The sequence below is a fragment of the Rattus norvegicus genome, chromosome 8 (genome assembly GCF_021556685.1).
Source record: "Rattus norvegicus strain SHRSP/BbbUtx chromosome 8, alternate assembly SHRSP_T2T, whole genome shotgun sequence".
Classification (NCBI taxonomy): Eukaryota; Metazoa; Chordata; class Mammalia; order Rodentia; family Muridae; genus Rattus; species Rattus norvegicus.
This window is the reverse complement of record NC_141541.1, coordinates 55,916,494-55,931,980: the sequence shown is the minus strand read 5'-3', so window position 1 is coordinate 55,931,980 and position 15,487 is coordinate 55,916,494. Positions and strand designations below refer to the sequence as shown.

At 47.5% G+C, this 15,487-nt stretch overlaps 1 long non-coding RNA gene across 1 annotated transcript; it reads left to right on the top strand.

Annotated features, from left to right (window-relative positions):
- Positions 1 to 2,784: 2,784 nt before the first annotated feature.
- Positions 2,785 to 10,793, top strand: LOC102550769 (uncharacterized). The gene is made up of 4 exons (XR_015628198.1): positions 2,785 to 2,870; positions 7,222 to 7,363; positions 9,441 to 9,576; positions 9,795 to 10,793. It is a non-coding gene; the product is annotated as an uncharacterized LOC102550769 (long non-coding RNA).
- Positions 10,794 to 15,487: the final 4,694 nt, after the last annotated feature.

The window sequence follows — 15,487 nt, the reverse complement described above, 5'->3', positions numbered from 1 at the left end:
TGGCTGAGCTAAATCCCAAACCCAGCACTCAGGGTTCAATTCTAGTTCCCCATTAACTAGGTGACATGGCAGGTGCTTCGGACTCACTGACCCCTGGGACCTCAATCTGTTAAATAAGAACACTGGGTACCACCCTTTGTGTTTGTTCTCAGCGGCAGCTGAGAGGTCCCGCCTCTTGTCACAGACATCCCATGAAACTCAGGTTTGCCGTAGGCAAAGTCTTTGAAGGGACACGTTTGAAGTGCAGACATATATAAAAAGTATCTGGCACATAGCTGGTGCTCAAAAATGTCTTTTGAAAGAGTCACATGTCAAACCTAGGAGGAATAAAGAATTAGAGATAATCATGGACACTCTAGAAAGAAATCTTGGAAGGCCACTGAAGACAAACTGGAGGAGATGAGGGCTCATGGAGGATCTCGGGACCCATCTTCCATTTCTCCAGGTTCTAAGGCACCTTGTCTGTGCCACTGTGCCCAGGTTTCTTCCCAGAGGGCGCTGCTTCCACTCTGGCTGAAGCTCTGTCAAAATTGTTTGGGGAAAAAGAACACCGTTCATGCAGGTGCATTTCTTCAGCTTTTCTATGGGCAGGTGGTCACTTCCGCAGATGGAAAGGGAGGTCGAGTTCATTAGGGGACAGCGACTCAGACTTGTCCCTTTCCTTCCCTTCTCACGGCTAGGGATATCGTGCCACACAAAATTCACAGTCATAAACTTACAAGTTTGGCATTATAGACATTATCCTTTTTACAGAGGTGCAAAACAGCCCAGAGAGGCTCAGGCATTAGTCTAAGACCATATAGGCAATATGTAAAGAAAACGGGGTTCAACTAGATCTATTGGCTTAAACGCAAGCACTAAGAAAACCTGTCAGAGCATGAAGGATGGGAAAGTAAGTGTGGGACACTTATGACGGGCTCCACCCTCCAGCCTTGATGGGCTGAAGCTCCTGCCTAACGCTCACACTGTTCTGTCTGAGGACAGCTGTAAGACGGATCCTACACTTGCCCCGGCTATGTCAACTCCCACCCCACCCCCACCCCCTTCTTTTCAAGCTCCCTTCTCCTTGCCAGGTCTTACAGTTTTGCTGTGGTTTGACAGTGAAATGCCCCATGCCAGCTCGTGTGTTTGAACACGTGCCGCTCAACTGGCAGAGCTGTCTGGGGAGGTTGTAGAGCCTTGGGCTCCTGGGGAGGGGACCCCGAAGGTTATGTGCATGGCTGGTTAAGTCCTGCATTCGCTGGCTTCTGACCAAGTGAAGACACGGCCACAGCATGCTCCTGCCACTGCCTCTGAGGTCACCTCTCAGCCACGAGGAGCCACGCCTTCTGCAACTGTGACGGAAATAACCCCTTCCTCCTTTATGGTGTATTGCCAGGTATTTGGTTGCAGTTACATGGAAAGTAGCCGATCCAGGATGTTAGAGAGAAGCTAGGTCCCAGAGACAAACAGAGGGAATTGATTAACCCAGACCTCCTGATTCCTCTCGACTCCAGGACACCCAGCAAGACTCGGACCCCTCATCTCAGAGCCTCTCCCTGACTGCGTCATCTGGGACGTTCACACTGGACCCTGTACAAAGCACCTTACACATGCTGTCCTCGTTTGATAGCCCCGCAGTCAAGCTTAGCAAAATCCATCTCTTTTTTTCCAGATGTGATCACTGGAACCAAGAGGGTCAGTGATGACCCAATAGGCCATGGCTAGGAAGAAAAAACAAAGACAACGTTGGGACCCAAGCTTAGTAGATTTCAAAGAGTGAGCTCTTGTCTATTAAGGCTCATTCTCTCCTGCAAACACCTTTATTCCCCACTCTGCCTGCAGGTCGTCAGCTCGGGCCAGTGTGTGCTGAGCTATCAGGGCTCAGGGAAGGACTGGGGAGAGCACCCTTCCCAGTCGGGGGTGACTAGCTGATGCCTGAAGGTCCACTATGCCTCCTCTCAGTCACCGTCGCCATGGGTGCCAGGAGGAATGTCAGCACCAGGACTCAGGGCCAGGGATACGGGATACCTGTGTTCTCTTTATCCTCAAGCTTCCTCAAGGTGCCATCTGAAGCAAGTCACTTAAGCTCTCTCTAAGGCTTATTTCGCCCGTTACGAAAATGTAAATAACTATCACAGCATAAGTCACGGGGTTTTACGAGGACTTAATAGGATAATGGACGTGAAATGCTTTATAAACTGTAAAGTACCACACAAGCGTGAGGCTTTGTAATTAATTACCGATGAGTATGCACATGCTCACACACCCACATCCATAGGTGCCCATTCATGCGTACAAACACACATCCTTGCTCCAAAGAGAAATTAGCATAAGGACTCAGCCCGCTTACAGCCTCATGCTGGGACCTCCCTGCATCCTCCACCCCCCCTTCACCATTACCCACTTAGACTGAGTGGGCTCAGGGAGGCTGAGCAGGTTGAAGAGCTTGGAGGAGAGACAGGTGGGGCTGCAGCGCACCCTGCTCCCGCGCACCTGCCTACTCTGCCGCCATCCGGGTTTATTCGCTGCTTCTTCGACAAACCAGCACCTGGGGAAGCATAGCCAGTCCTTGGCAGAAGATGCTGTGTGGAGCAGGCTACCCAAATAGGGGGTTCCCTGTAGGAGCTTTCCCCTGTTTGCCGGTTTTTCATTCATTTGTCCTCTCTGGTTCCTAGTGTGTATTGAGCACCTACAGTATACGCAGCCCTGTTCCTAGTGCTAGGAACACAAAGAGAAGCCTATTGCCAGGAAGGGGTGGGGCTCGGTGGTAGAACACTTACCCAGGATGCACCGGGCTCTAATGTCCACCCGTCCCAGCAAATCCAGGAGAAAAGGCCTCTATCTAGTCATTTAAGGCAACCACCACAGGAGTGAAGATGAGGATGTAGGTAACTGGCTTCCTGGGAAGGGAAAGAGGGCTCTGTGCATCCCGGGCAGGTAGGTCTACTGCGTACAGCCGACACATGACTGAAGAGCTCGGTGCTGGGAGGTCTGATGCCATGCACGTGAGTCTGGACTTCGTTCTGTAAGCCATGGGAAGCCAGGAAAGGAAATCGGGAAAGCAGAGTGCTTTTTCTTTTTCTCTTTACTTCTTGATTTTAGAACTTCCTCACCTCTTTTTAAAAAGCCAGATCCCACTTCCGGCTTGATAGCAGGGACAGAACCATGCAAAATCTAGTGAAGGAATATGAAGTAGACGAAGTCCATATTCATCCCCACACCTATTGCTCCACCCCCATTGCACACTGTGCCTGGGTTCTCAAAGTGTGTTCTCTGGGAGAGAGTGGCACTAACGTCACTCAGAACATGCTTGCCAGACCTATCGTTCATTCCAGACCTGCAAGGTCAGGCCCAACAGGGTGGCCTAGGCATCTGGCAGAGCCCTGTCAGTACTTATGACTGGATCAAGCAGTTCTGCACATCTCTGATCGAGGAGGAAAGAGTCCTTTCTGCTCAGTCACAGAGATTTTTAGCGCACAATCCCTTGTTCCGTTGATTCTGGGCCCATGGTGAGGCAGAACACCACGGTGGTAAGGACATGTGGAGAAAGAGCCTGTTCTTTCTCCTGGAGGAGGAGAGAGAGAGACAGAGATCAATATGGGGAGGCAGGGATCACCTATAACCTTCAAAGGTGGCCTGTTTCTTCTCGCTGAGTTCTAGATAGGTCTTTACCATCTCCCGAAAGTCTGGTCAAGTACACCACTCAAACATGCAACGCTCCCACCAACACTGGTGGCTCTAAAGCCTGGGAGCTTCTGTTTTATGCGTGTAAGGTACCCAGTCATTTTCAACACCTCCATCTCTGCTCACCGTGTGTGCCTTTAAAAAAGTGGATGGTACTCTTAAGTGAGCAGCCTGTTTGCCTCACATTGTATATATCCCCTAATCACCAGTTACAGAACTGACTTCTTTTTTTTTTTTTTTTTTTTTCGGAGCTGGGGACCGAACCCAGGGCCTTGCGCTTCCTAGGTAAGCGCTCTACCACTGAGCTAAATCCCCAACCCCTCAGAACTGACTTCTTAAGACAGATATGGATATTGTCTTCTGGAGTATGGGTTAATAAAAAGTCTTCAGATTCTTACTGTTGGAGCTCCAGGTCATTTACGATTATACCATGACCTAAAGCAATGCTTTATAATAAGCAACCCAATCTGGCAGTCTTTTCCATACTTCCGTTTCCACAGGATGGATCGGTCAAAAGTGGTAATGCTGAATCAAAAGTCTTTTAGCCGTAACAGATACCCCTTCCCTAACATCCCCAAAACACACAGTTCCACCAGCAAAGCACTAGATGCCCAGTCACACATTGACCAGGAGTCGGTCTTGTAGGTCCTCAAACTCATGTTTCAAAATCAGGATTGCTAGAAGGTGGGAAGTAGATTTGACCCAATGAAGGAGAGGTAAGCCTGAGGCAAGAGATTGGTTAGTGGGAGGCTGCACTGGCCCAGGGGAGAGAGACACACTTGACCCTAGAGAGCCCCTAAGAGCAGGCAGCTCGAGTTAGATCTGAGGACTGGCAGGCACCTTCAGGGACTCCCCCATTTTATCTTCACAGTCACCTGCTTTCCAGATGATGAACCCAGAGAACGTTGAGGAGGTAGCTTGTCTACACGCCGCAGGATTTTCCAGGCTTGCTAACCTGAAAGCCATTCTGGGGGAACTGGCTTGTGTTGGTTAATTGCAAATGTCAACCTGACTAGATTAAGACACACCTGGAACTTGATGAGACACAGCTTTGAATTTGTCCTTTGAGTGCTTTTCCAGGGAGAAAGAAGACTTACCCTAAATATGGGTGGTTCCATCCCCCTTGCTGGGGTCCTGGACTGGATAAAAGGAGACAAAGGAAAAATCTAGCTGAGCTCTGGCCTCATCTCTCCCTGCTCCTGAAGCCAATGCTTTCCCCACCAAGGTGGTCTGTCCACCTTCAGACCAGGACCCAAATGGATTCCTCCCTCTCTCTGGTTGCTTGTCAAATATTTGATTACAATTCTGAGAAGAGTTATTAATACACTGTTCCACTCCAATCCCCCTTCACCTGAGAGTTCATGACCCTGTTCTCCAGCAACAGATAAATGAGAAAGGGTGTGGCAGACAGTCAAAGTGACCCATAAAGTGGCCCGTGCCAAAGTCCCGAGGTCGGGGGAAGAATGAACATCAGCTTCTTCCGGAGTTTGGCAGAGACTTGGACAGGGAACGGCCATTAGTGGCAGCAGGTGCTACAAAGACGGAGCTAGGGAATTTGTGGGCACAGAGAGCTTGGATATAAGGAGTGTGTGGAAACGAGAAGCGTCGGGTAAGCTGACTGTGTGGAAAGAGGACAGGGCAGATGTGCTGAGAAAGGCAAAAACTCAGAGGGAGAAAAGCAAAGCTCCTATAGAAAGGCAAAGACGCAGAGCCAGACTTACGTCTTCCCTTCCCACAATGCATTGCAGCTCTGCAGTCCTGCATCCCCATCAACCTCCCTTCTTCTTTTCATGCACACTTCAGTGATGGCCCAAGAGGTCTTTACTGTGTGTGTGTGTGTGTGTGTGTGTGTGTGTGTGTGTCTGCGCCCGTGTGTAAAATGTACATACTCATGTGGGAGTGTGCACCACCTTTGGGTGTACAACATGTATGTATGTAGAAGCCACAGCTTCTCATCAAGAGTCTTCCTCTCTGTCTTAGTTTTTGAAGCCTCTACAACCCTTCCTTGAGTTCCCAATTTGCTTTGTGCTTTCTGGCTTGGTCCAGTTGCTTCTGTTTGCTTTCTCTTACACACTGGGACCACCTCCCCTGAGGTGGCACCACCCACAGTGAGCTGGTCCTTCCCACCTCAGTCATTAATCAAGAGAATGCCCCCAAAGTCTAATCAAACAGAGGCATTTTCTCAGTGCAGGGTCCCTTTCCTAGAAGATCAGAGTTTGGCTTGTGTTAAGTTGAGAAAAACAAAACAAAGCACACATAGCCAGTACAGGACAGTAGAATACAGCGAAGGAGGAGGGAAGGTTTACATCCTTGTCTTCAAACTGCACCCTTTGGCTCCCCGCTGAGGTGGTACCCAGGCCACAGGCCACCTCCCACTTGGCTCTCCTCCACTCATGTCCCTTTATCATATACGATGGTTCCAGAACTTGCTGTGTGAGCATGCTGGACGGCGTGGGCTCCGGCTCAGATGAGAATGTTGACTGACAGTTGTAGATGCGGTTATCCATGCCTGAAGCTTGGGTCATACTCTGAGGGTTTAGGTGGAAGACCCCAATACTGATGATGGTCTTTTCCAAAGGTGTGACTTGGGGAATAAAAGTCTTTGTTCTTAATTATATTGCTGTAAAAACATCTATTTTAACTTTGGAGTGATTCATTAGCCCTTACCAAGACAGGAACATGAAGAGGTTTAAAAGCCAAAAATAACTAACGTTTATTGAATATTTATTATGCTTCAGGCATTGTGCTAAGTTCTTTACATAAATTCATTTGAAGTTCCCAATAACCCTATGAGGTGTTAGTATGCCTCTTTCTCAGATAAGGAAACCAAAGCTAAGAGAGGTTAATTAACTTGCCTGGAGATGGAAGGCTCATAGGAAGACCTGGTTTCGAACCTTGGAAGTCTGCCTTTGTTCTGCCTGTCGGATTATCCGGATCTTCTTACAGAGTTCAGGCCCCTGAGCAAATGGACAATGACCCAGGCATGGGCTGTGGGCTGGAAAGCAGAGCGGGTGTGGGTGATGCCTGAAGTAGCTAACCTGTTCTTCAAGGCATGGCTGGTTGGTGGGGAGTCCATAGCATCTGGAAACAGGCCAAGGCACTGGGCACAAGATTGGAGAGGTAGTACCTGACTCCAGGAGGAGGAGGAAGGGGGAAGAGGAGGAAGAGGAGGAAAGGGAGACAAACAAAGCTTCACATATTACTGTCTGACCAATCACCATCCCTCCCATCTTGCCCTGTGGGTGGTCTAAGGGATAAACAAGTAAGAAGTCCCCAGACAAATCCCAGGAGGAAACATCCCATCTGTGTCTGACCCATTACCATCTCAGCCCCTCTCCAGGGAAATTTCTTTGAAGGATTCCTAGTCTTCTCTGGGGGATTTTGCCCATAGGTAGCAGGAGATCCTGGCTGTTGGCTCTATGAGTGGTTCACTCTATACTGTGCTGTGCAGTGGGGATCTGCATGTCCCAGACCTTTGAAAGGAACTTGAACTTGGTAAAGCCTCTAAGCACACAAGTGCGAACTATCGATCTCTCCGGCTTCTCTCTTCCTCAGCCTCTCCTGAAGCCAGACGTGCCTGGATCCTCTATGCCAGCTCCCAGGAGAGTAGAACGCAGAAGGTTGTCATGGAGCTGATGTCACCCTGTCATATGCCCAGCCTCTGCAGCTCTCCCCGCAAGACAGTGGTCCTCTGGAGGTGAGGGGTGGCTATTCCCCACCACAATGCTCAGAGGATGCTTGGAAGACTCTCCGTGCCCATCCCAATGTTACCTTTGAAAGTCAAACCAGATCCCTGGGCTGTAGTCACCTCCAAACTGAACTAGAGGCCACAAGGGTTCCAGACAAGGAGGTGCCCAGCCCTGTCTGCTCTGGAAGGCAGACAGAGCACACCGCACACTGTCTCACAGTCCATTTTTCAAAGTTTGACGTCAATTTGCGGCCTTAGATTGGTTTTTGTTTCTCTGTGCTTTGTTTTCTTTTTGGTGATGAATGGTTATTGTCAGGCTGGCTTAGGGGAAGCGATAGGCAGCAGGTGGGGGCTGGGGTGGAGAGAGCACGGTGGGGGTTTTCACGCTGGAGTTATTGTTTACATTTCTTTTCTAGGGATGAAATGGAGTGGGAGGTGCCTGAGGTCACCCGAGGGTCACATGAGATAGATACCAGGGTCACTTTGTGACTGAGTTCCCCTTCATGCCAGCTTGGAGAAAGGCAGACCTCTGCCCCTTTCTTTTCCCCATAAGTACACGTCTGGTCTGGGGGGCGGGCCGTATGTCACGGCTGAGGTGGCTGACGCTGTCAACTGCAGATAAATACAACCAAAACAGACCCAGAAAATTATTTCCTCTTAATGGAAAAATTATCAGGCCCCGAGCAGCCTGATCTAAGGGCTTTTAGAAGCACAGAGAAATACACTCAAGCCTGCACTCAGCCTCCTCCTCTCCCCAGCTCCCTCCCGGGACAGCTCTGCAAAAGCCACGTTTTTTTTCCCAGACCATACAGAGCACACACAGCACATGGACCTGGTTGGAAGAAAACAGCTTCAGAAAGACCGTAGTTTAGGGTCGCGGAGGTGATTTGCTTGGGGTCTTCAGGGTTGTGAGCTTGAAAAGATGGTAGAAATCACTCTGCCCATCTTGCTCGTGTCCCAGATAATTAAAGTACAGCTCAGAGAGAAGTGACTTTGCAAAGGTCCTCGGCCACTCAGCAGCAGGACAAGAGGCTGGAGCTTTTGTCTCCAAGGCCTGTTTCTATTACCCACAATCCCCTGGTACATCCACATTGGTAAAATGCGTCTTACTCAAACACTGGGCCCATAGGACAAGGGATATTGAATTCTAGGCAGGAATTGTCTTATTAAAGGCTTTCCTTTTTGTCATTTTGGCAGTACTAGAATTCAAACCCAGAGCCCGCGTGCACGCTAGCAAGCATTCCGCCACTGACCCACAAGCCTGCCGTTCTCCCTTCCTTTCCTCTCTCTCCACAGAGCAAACATCCTCACCTCATTGACTCTGTGCTCACTGCTTGCTTTGATTAATGTAACGTTAGCGATGAGCCAAGGAGCAGAGCTTCAGTGCACTTGCATGACTTAGCTGAGTGGTTAGCATTTCTGCAATCAGCCATGATCTAGAAGGAGCCACGTGGAGCAGATCTGAGTACGCCCCTCAGCCTGAAGCTGCTCCCCCAATCAACACCACACAACTGGGAGAGACAAACACAGCTGTTTCTCTCTTGCAGCTGAGTCTCGGGAGAATAGAGCTGCTCCTGAACTCTGATTCTCCATTTTGAGGTAGAACCTGGTCTAGATTTCCTTTTCCTCTGGTCACCGAGGCCACTCAGAGTTGCAGTAGAATGCTGACATGGATTGGTATGGGTGACAAGACTTCATAGGCTTTTGCTGAGGGAACCTAATGTGCTTTAGATCCACCTTCTTTTTCTCCCAAGAGACTTCTCATGGCGAATGCTTACTGTATTAATTATGAGAGGGTGATTAGTGTGTCAGTCCCTATATCTCAGAGGCTTGATGTCTTCTGCTTCCTGTTGCTATAGCAAGCAAAACACTCCCTCCCTCTCTCTCTCTCTCTCTCTCTATATATATATATATATATATATATATATATATATATATACACACACACATATATATATGAGAAAATATTGAATATATATATATGTATATATGGGAGAAAATATTGAATATATATGTATGTATGTATGTATGTATGTATATATATGTATATATATATATAAATGAAAAGAAATTTATCTTGGTTCAGGGTCTAGAGCATCTTAAGAGTATAGCACCAGCATCGTCTTGGCTTCTACCGAGAGCCTAGTGGAAGAAGAGCACAGAGGGATGTACAGACAGAAGAGGAGACCCAAGGCCTAAAACATCTAACTTATTCTTACAAGGTAGACATTAATCTATTCTGGATCTTTCTCCTACCACCCTAACCCCACTAGACTCCAGCTCCCAACACCACTGCACTGAAGAATTGAGGTTCTAACCTGTGACTCCCAAGGGACACGCTCAAACCTTCACACAGCATGCTTTTTCCTTAGTCATAACACCATCTCACACACGGAAGCTACTCTGAGGCTCAGAGTCTCATATCTTTGTCGTCTTCTAGAGTCTCCCTTGGACCTACTTCCAGTTGAGTGTGGAGCAGAAGGCGACAGTGTGGGAGATCTCTGAGGAGCTGAAACTCCACCCGTATTTCATTGGCCAAAACTCATGGCCCCACCAACCTGAGAGGAAGTAGATGGCATTCACACACCAGGAAGAACAACCAGTCTTTGCTGTGACCACACCAGACTGGTCTTTAACACTTCCTCCTGTGCACAGACTGCAGGTTACCCAACGGAACCTTCTTTCAGCTGATCTCTCTTGGGATCATGAATCCATGGAGAATTCACCCTTTCATTGAGAATGCTGTCTCTCCTCTGGTCTCTCAATCTCTATTGACTCAAATCCAAATCCCTCCCCTTTTTATAGATCAGTCAAGTTGATTTTTACAGTTTGCCTGACTCTGGTCCCAGGAGTCTTTATCCCAGGGGACTTCTTGTCCACTCCATCGTAGCTCAGCCCTTTCTCTGGATACGATAGTCTGGCTGTACCAAGAGGAAAAGTTCACACTTAGTAACAACATAGAAAGCTGTTTTGAATTACTGGACATTTGCTATTTCAATGAAAGTAGGGTTTGAAGGGGAACCAGTTAGCCGGCTAACTTAGAATGGAGTAGAAGGAACACAGAGTGGGGGTGAGGTGGGGACGGGAGGTCGGACATGAGGAATCTATAGCTATAATCCAGGAGAGACTGTCAAGAGCCTGAACTAGACCTGAAGATGAAGCACAGAAAGAGGAGGAGGTGCTAAAGAGATGTTTCGTGATGGGAGCCCATGCCAGGAGGCACCTGTTGCTTTAGATGGAGGCAGAAAGAGGGCAGAGAGAGGTGAATCCCTTGTTTCCAGCCCTGGGGCAGTAGCGTACTTCCAGTGCGTCTGATTACCTCAGCCCACCTGCCAGCCCCTGTGCTCAGCTCCACCAAGTCTGGCCTTTCCAATCTACTTGCAAGGAATGTGGAGTTACATTTAATTAAAAGTATCTACACAGAAACGAGATTAATTAAGTCTCTTTTACCCAGGAGCCCTCTCTTTGTGTTCACTTAAATGAGGTTTTAAATGTTGTCTCAATGTTATATCTGGGCAAGATTTCTCCAGACAACACTTCGCGTGGTTCCGAGGCTCTGCCGTAGCCGGCTGGAAATTATTTCACCATGAGAACAATCCAAGGACAGTCTCGCCCTCCCTCAGTCAGAGGAGCTCCAGGCAGGTGGGGGACCTTGGGCCACAGAAAGTAGACTTTTAAAATGAAATGGGGGCTAAGCTCTCTCAGGCAAGAGCTGCCTCCCAAGACTTCCTCTCGATGCAGAACAGGTGGTCTGAGATGCTCTCTGTTTATGGAGCGCTCAGCTGATCAAAGTCGATCTGAATACAAACATGGCGGTCCCGAGGCCAGCAGCCGAGCCTGCGCCACCTGCAGGCAGTGTTCACAGGGCCGAAAAAGGAAGTTAGGGAGGAGCCTGAGGAAGAGCGGAGAGCCCTCACCAGTTAACGGCACACTGTCTCAGGCTACTTGCCTGAGCCTACTTTTAACTTTTTAATTGACAAACAATTCATTAACATCTTTCCGACAGTGCTGCGCCGTGTTTTTACTAAGGTGTACTAGCTGCAGAGAAAAATGGGTTTCGTTGTGACATTTTCATCTATGTTCAGACTTTGATTTTATTCACACCCATTACTCACCCTCCATCTCTCCTCCTTCCGTTTTCCCCAACAACAATCTCCCTTCTACTTACAAACAAAAGCATGCACTCTATATCTTCCCAGCCTGGCTTATTTTGCTTAATGTGGTGCCTTTCAATTCTACCCATTTCGGACTGTTAAGTTTCAAACCCAGGACAAGCAGCCGAGGTGCCTACTTAGCGTATCAAAGCAGACCTGCCCTCCAGGTTCTCCCAGCATCCCTCAGTTCCTGCCTGTTACAGGATGTGCCTGGCATCCTCTACTCTGGACTCTCCAGCCCAGGGGCTGGCCTGCCGTCCCCTATATAATCCAGACATCTTGGTTACCTGCCCCCTTTTTGTATCTTTGACTGCTGTACTTGATGTCCCTCTCTCCCTTCCCCACCTTCTCTCCCTTCATGGCTTAGGGGCATGACCACTCCGGACTCTCCCAGATGTGCGTGTCTCTGGCTGTGCTCTCCCACCTATCTACAATGAACTTTCTCCACCACCATGCCTGGGAGCAGTCACGTTCTTTCCTTTCCTTTTTATTTCTTCTTTATTTAGGTACTAATGATATAATAAGTTTGTTTTCTATACCTGAGTTTTAAAAATTCGTTGTATAAAATTGTATTTCCTCTACCCACTTATCCACTGGCTGGCATCTAGGGTGTCATAGAATACTTTCTTAAAATTAATTCTCTAGAGTTCAAGAGTTGCCTCAGGCAATAAAGTGATTGCTATACAAACAGGAGGAAGTGAGTACAGGTTCCTAGGACCCAAGCGAAACTGGGTATAGCAGGCGCAGGTGTATAATCTTAATGCTGTAGAAATGAACACAGGAGTTCCCTGGGGCTTGCTGACCAGTCAGCTTAGCCAATTGGTGAGCTCTAGGTTCAATGAAAGACCCTGTCTCAGAAGATAAGCTGGAATATAACTGAATGAGAAACTCAGCATTGACCACAGACCTCCACAAGCATGTACATGTGCAGGGAGAAATGCTGCATGTTCAAAGCCAGCCCGGCCTACATGATGAGTTTTAAGCTAGCCTGGGTTAAAAAGTAAGACCATGGCTTGAGAAAACAGAGAACAAAGCAAGCAAAACAAAACTTAAATTTCCAGATAAGTTCATAAAACTGCTCTATTTTTAGAGGATTATGGGGGGGAAAAAAACTAGAGATACAAACTCTACAGCAGGGATTATCTTCAGGAAGTCACTGTAAGGTTGAAGACTGACCATGAGCGGTAGGGAAAGGTGAGCTTAGCCATTCTCAATGCTTAATTTTCATTTCATTTTCATCAGCCCAAAGCCACAGAAAGTCTGGGTTAGATTCCAGTCTTCATCCTTGAACCTTATAACCTAATTATGACTGAGGTTCAAAGGTAACCCTATATTTCTTGCCTATTACTAATTTTGTGTCTCAACTTGACTGGGCTATGGAGTACCCAAATTGTATCTGGTTGTATTTGTGAGAGAATTTCCCGAGGCAATTAGCAGTGGATCTGTAGACAGAAAATAAATAAATCACATCATGGGTAATGCTTCCCATCATGGGTGGACTTCATCTGACCTCCAGAATGCCTGGAGAGATCAAAAGAGCTGTCAATGAGCAAATTCATTCTCTGCTTTGAGCTGAGACATCCTCCCCACCCCCACCTTCCACTCACAGTCATCAGCACCCCTGGTCTTAGGACTCTGGACACGACCTAAATGTATAATTAGCCCTGCTGCTTTTCTAACTTGCAGACAACTTACTATAAGACATCTCGGTCTTCCACAAACCAATTTCGATAATAGGCCTCATAAATGTATTTAAATAAATACATAAACACCGTATCGATTCTCCTTTTTTGGAGGAACCTGACTGATATACTAATGTTAAGTGTATTATTACAACACAAAGGTAGCGCTGGTCTGTAGTGGCGCACGCCTTTAGTCGCAGCACTCGGGGAGGTAGAAGCAGCTCTGTGAGTTCAAGGCCACCCTGGTCTATACAGCCAGTTCCAGGACAGGGAGGGCTACACAAAGAAACCCTATCTTGAAGAGCAAAACTAAACACGCAAAAAATAAATAAATAAATAAATAAATAAATAAATAAATAAATAAAACCGATTAGAAATTCGTGAAGGTGGGGGACTGGAGAGAGAGCACAGGCAGGAAGAACACTGGTGGCTTCTTCAGAGGACCTCTGTTCCCAACACTGCCATTCAGGCAACTCATAGCTACTTGTAACTCCAGTTCCAGGCCCTTTTCTGGCCTCTTCAGGCACCAGTGTGCATGTACACACACACACACACACACACACACACACACACACACACACACACACACACTCAGAAACAATTAGAATAAAAATAAATATTTTTTAAAAACCCACAAAGATACTGGGCACTGTTGGCACACACCTTTAATTCTAGCACTTGGGTGGCAGAAGCAGAGGCAGGTGGATCTCTATGAGTTTAAAGCCAACCATGTTTACAGAGCAAGTTCCAGAACAGCCAAGGCTACACAGAGAACCCCTATCTGGAAAAACAAAACAAAACAAAACAAAACCCACAAAGACAATCTTCCTCTTCGGAAGTAAATGGTCCCTTTAGTAGTATGAACTTTAAAATTCCCCATTTTCTCTGTGTTTCTCAGGCATGGATCATCATTCATTTGTGAATCATTTATGGAGCACAGGAAACCAGGATGTGCCATGCCCTGTGCAGAAACTGTACTGACCAATGGGGAAAAGACCTCGATTTGATCCTCAAGAAGCTTGCTATCTCTAGAAAAGAACATGAGTCCCCAGGACAGAGGCAGGACGGGGGAGATCTTTAGGAAAGGTTTCTATCTGGCACGCTGTGACATAGAGGTAAGAGGCATAAGCTTTGGCCTGGGGCTACAGGATCCTGAAGAACTTTCCAGAAAATGTCCATCAAGCCTCCACAGTTGAGTGATGATCTAGAGCTGTATGAAGCCCAAGGATGAAACCTGCCCATTTAGCCAGAGGCCCTGGAGCAGCCAGTCACTGCACGGTGGCACAGGTATGGAGCCTGGACCTGGCTTCACAGCCAGACCGGACACTGACTGGTGTGCAGATGAACCAGCTCTGAGCCCACAGCTTCTTCAACTGTAGGATGATGGAAATAATTCACGAGATGTTTCAAAATGGTTTGTGAGGATCTAACGGGACAGTCCCTGAGCCTAACTCATGCCTGGCTCTCCAGAAATAACACACTCCTCTGCTCCTTATCCTGGCCGGTAGAATGCATTGCTTCTGTGGGATGCATTGGTTCCTGGCAGCAGAACAAGAATTCACTTAAAAAGTATCCTCAGCTGGGATGTGGCTATAGAATGAGCTTGTGTGGAATGAATGAGGCCCTAGGTTTGGTCTCTGCTTAAGCGATACCGTGTGGCTTCTTGGCTTGTGGGTTAATATTAAGTGTCTAAGGGAGCAGGTGGGATTTTACAAATGGATGCAATTTAAAAACCTGATCCAGGCAAAGTTTTATGCAGGGCAGAATCTAGTTTTCAGTGTTTTTAATGCTCTGGCAGCAATGTTAGGAACAAAGAAGTAATAGCTATCTGTCCCCCAACATCCTTCTCCCCATGTTAACTGTACCCAAATGAAAGTCCAGATCTAGTCAATACAAACCTGTCAGATGAGGAGCCATGGTAACAAGCATCCATCAGTCTGGTGATACAGTTTCCTTTATTCCTGATTCCTGGTCACTCCTCACTCCTCCCTCCCTCCCTTCCTTTGTTCCCTCCCTTCTGCACCCCCCTTTCTTCCTTCTTTTCTTTTTCTGTGTTTTGTTTTGTTTTGTTCTGTTCTGTTTTGTTTTGTTGAGATGGAGTTTCACTATGAAGCCTCGCTGACCTGGAACTCTCTATATAAACCAGGCTGGCTTTGAACTCACAGAGATCAGCCTGTCTCTGCCTCCTGAGTACTGGGATTAAAGGTGTTCACCAGCTCGCCCAGCCGTCTCTTCTTCTGTTTACTTCCTCCTGTTGGATTTATCCTCACAAACTTCTGAGATGGTAAGGTCAATGG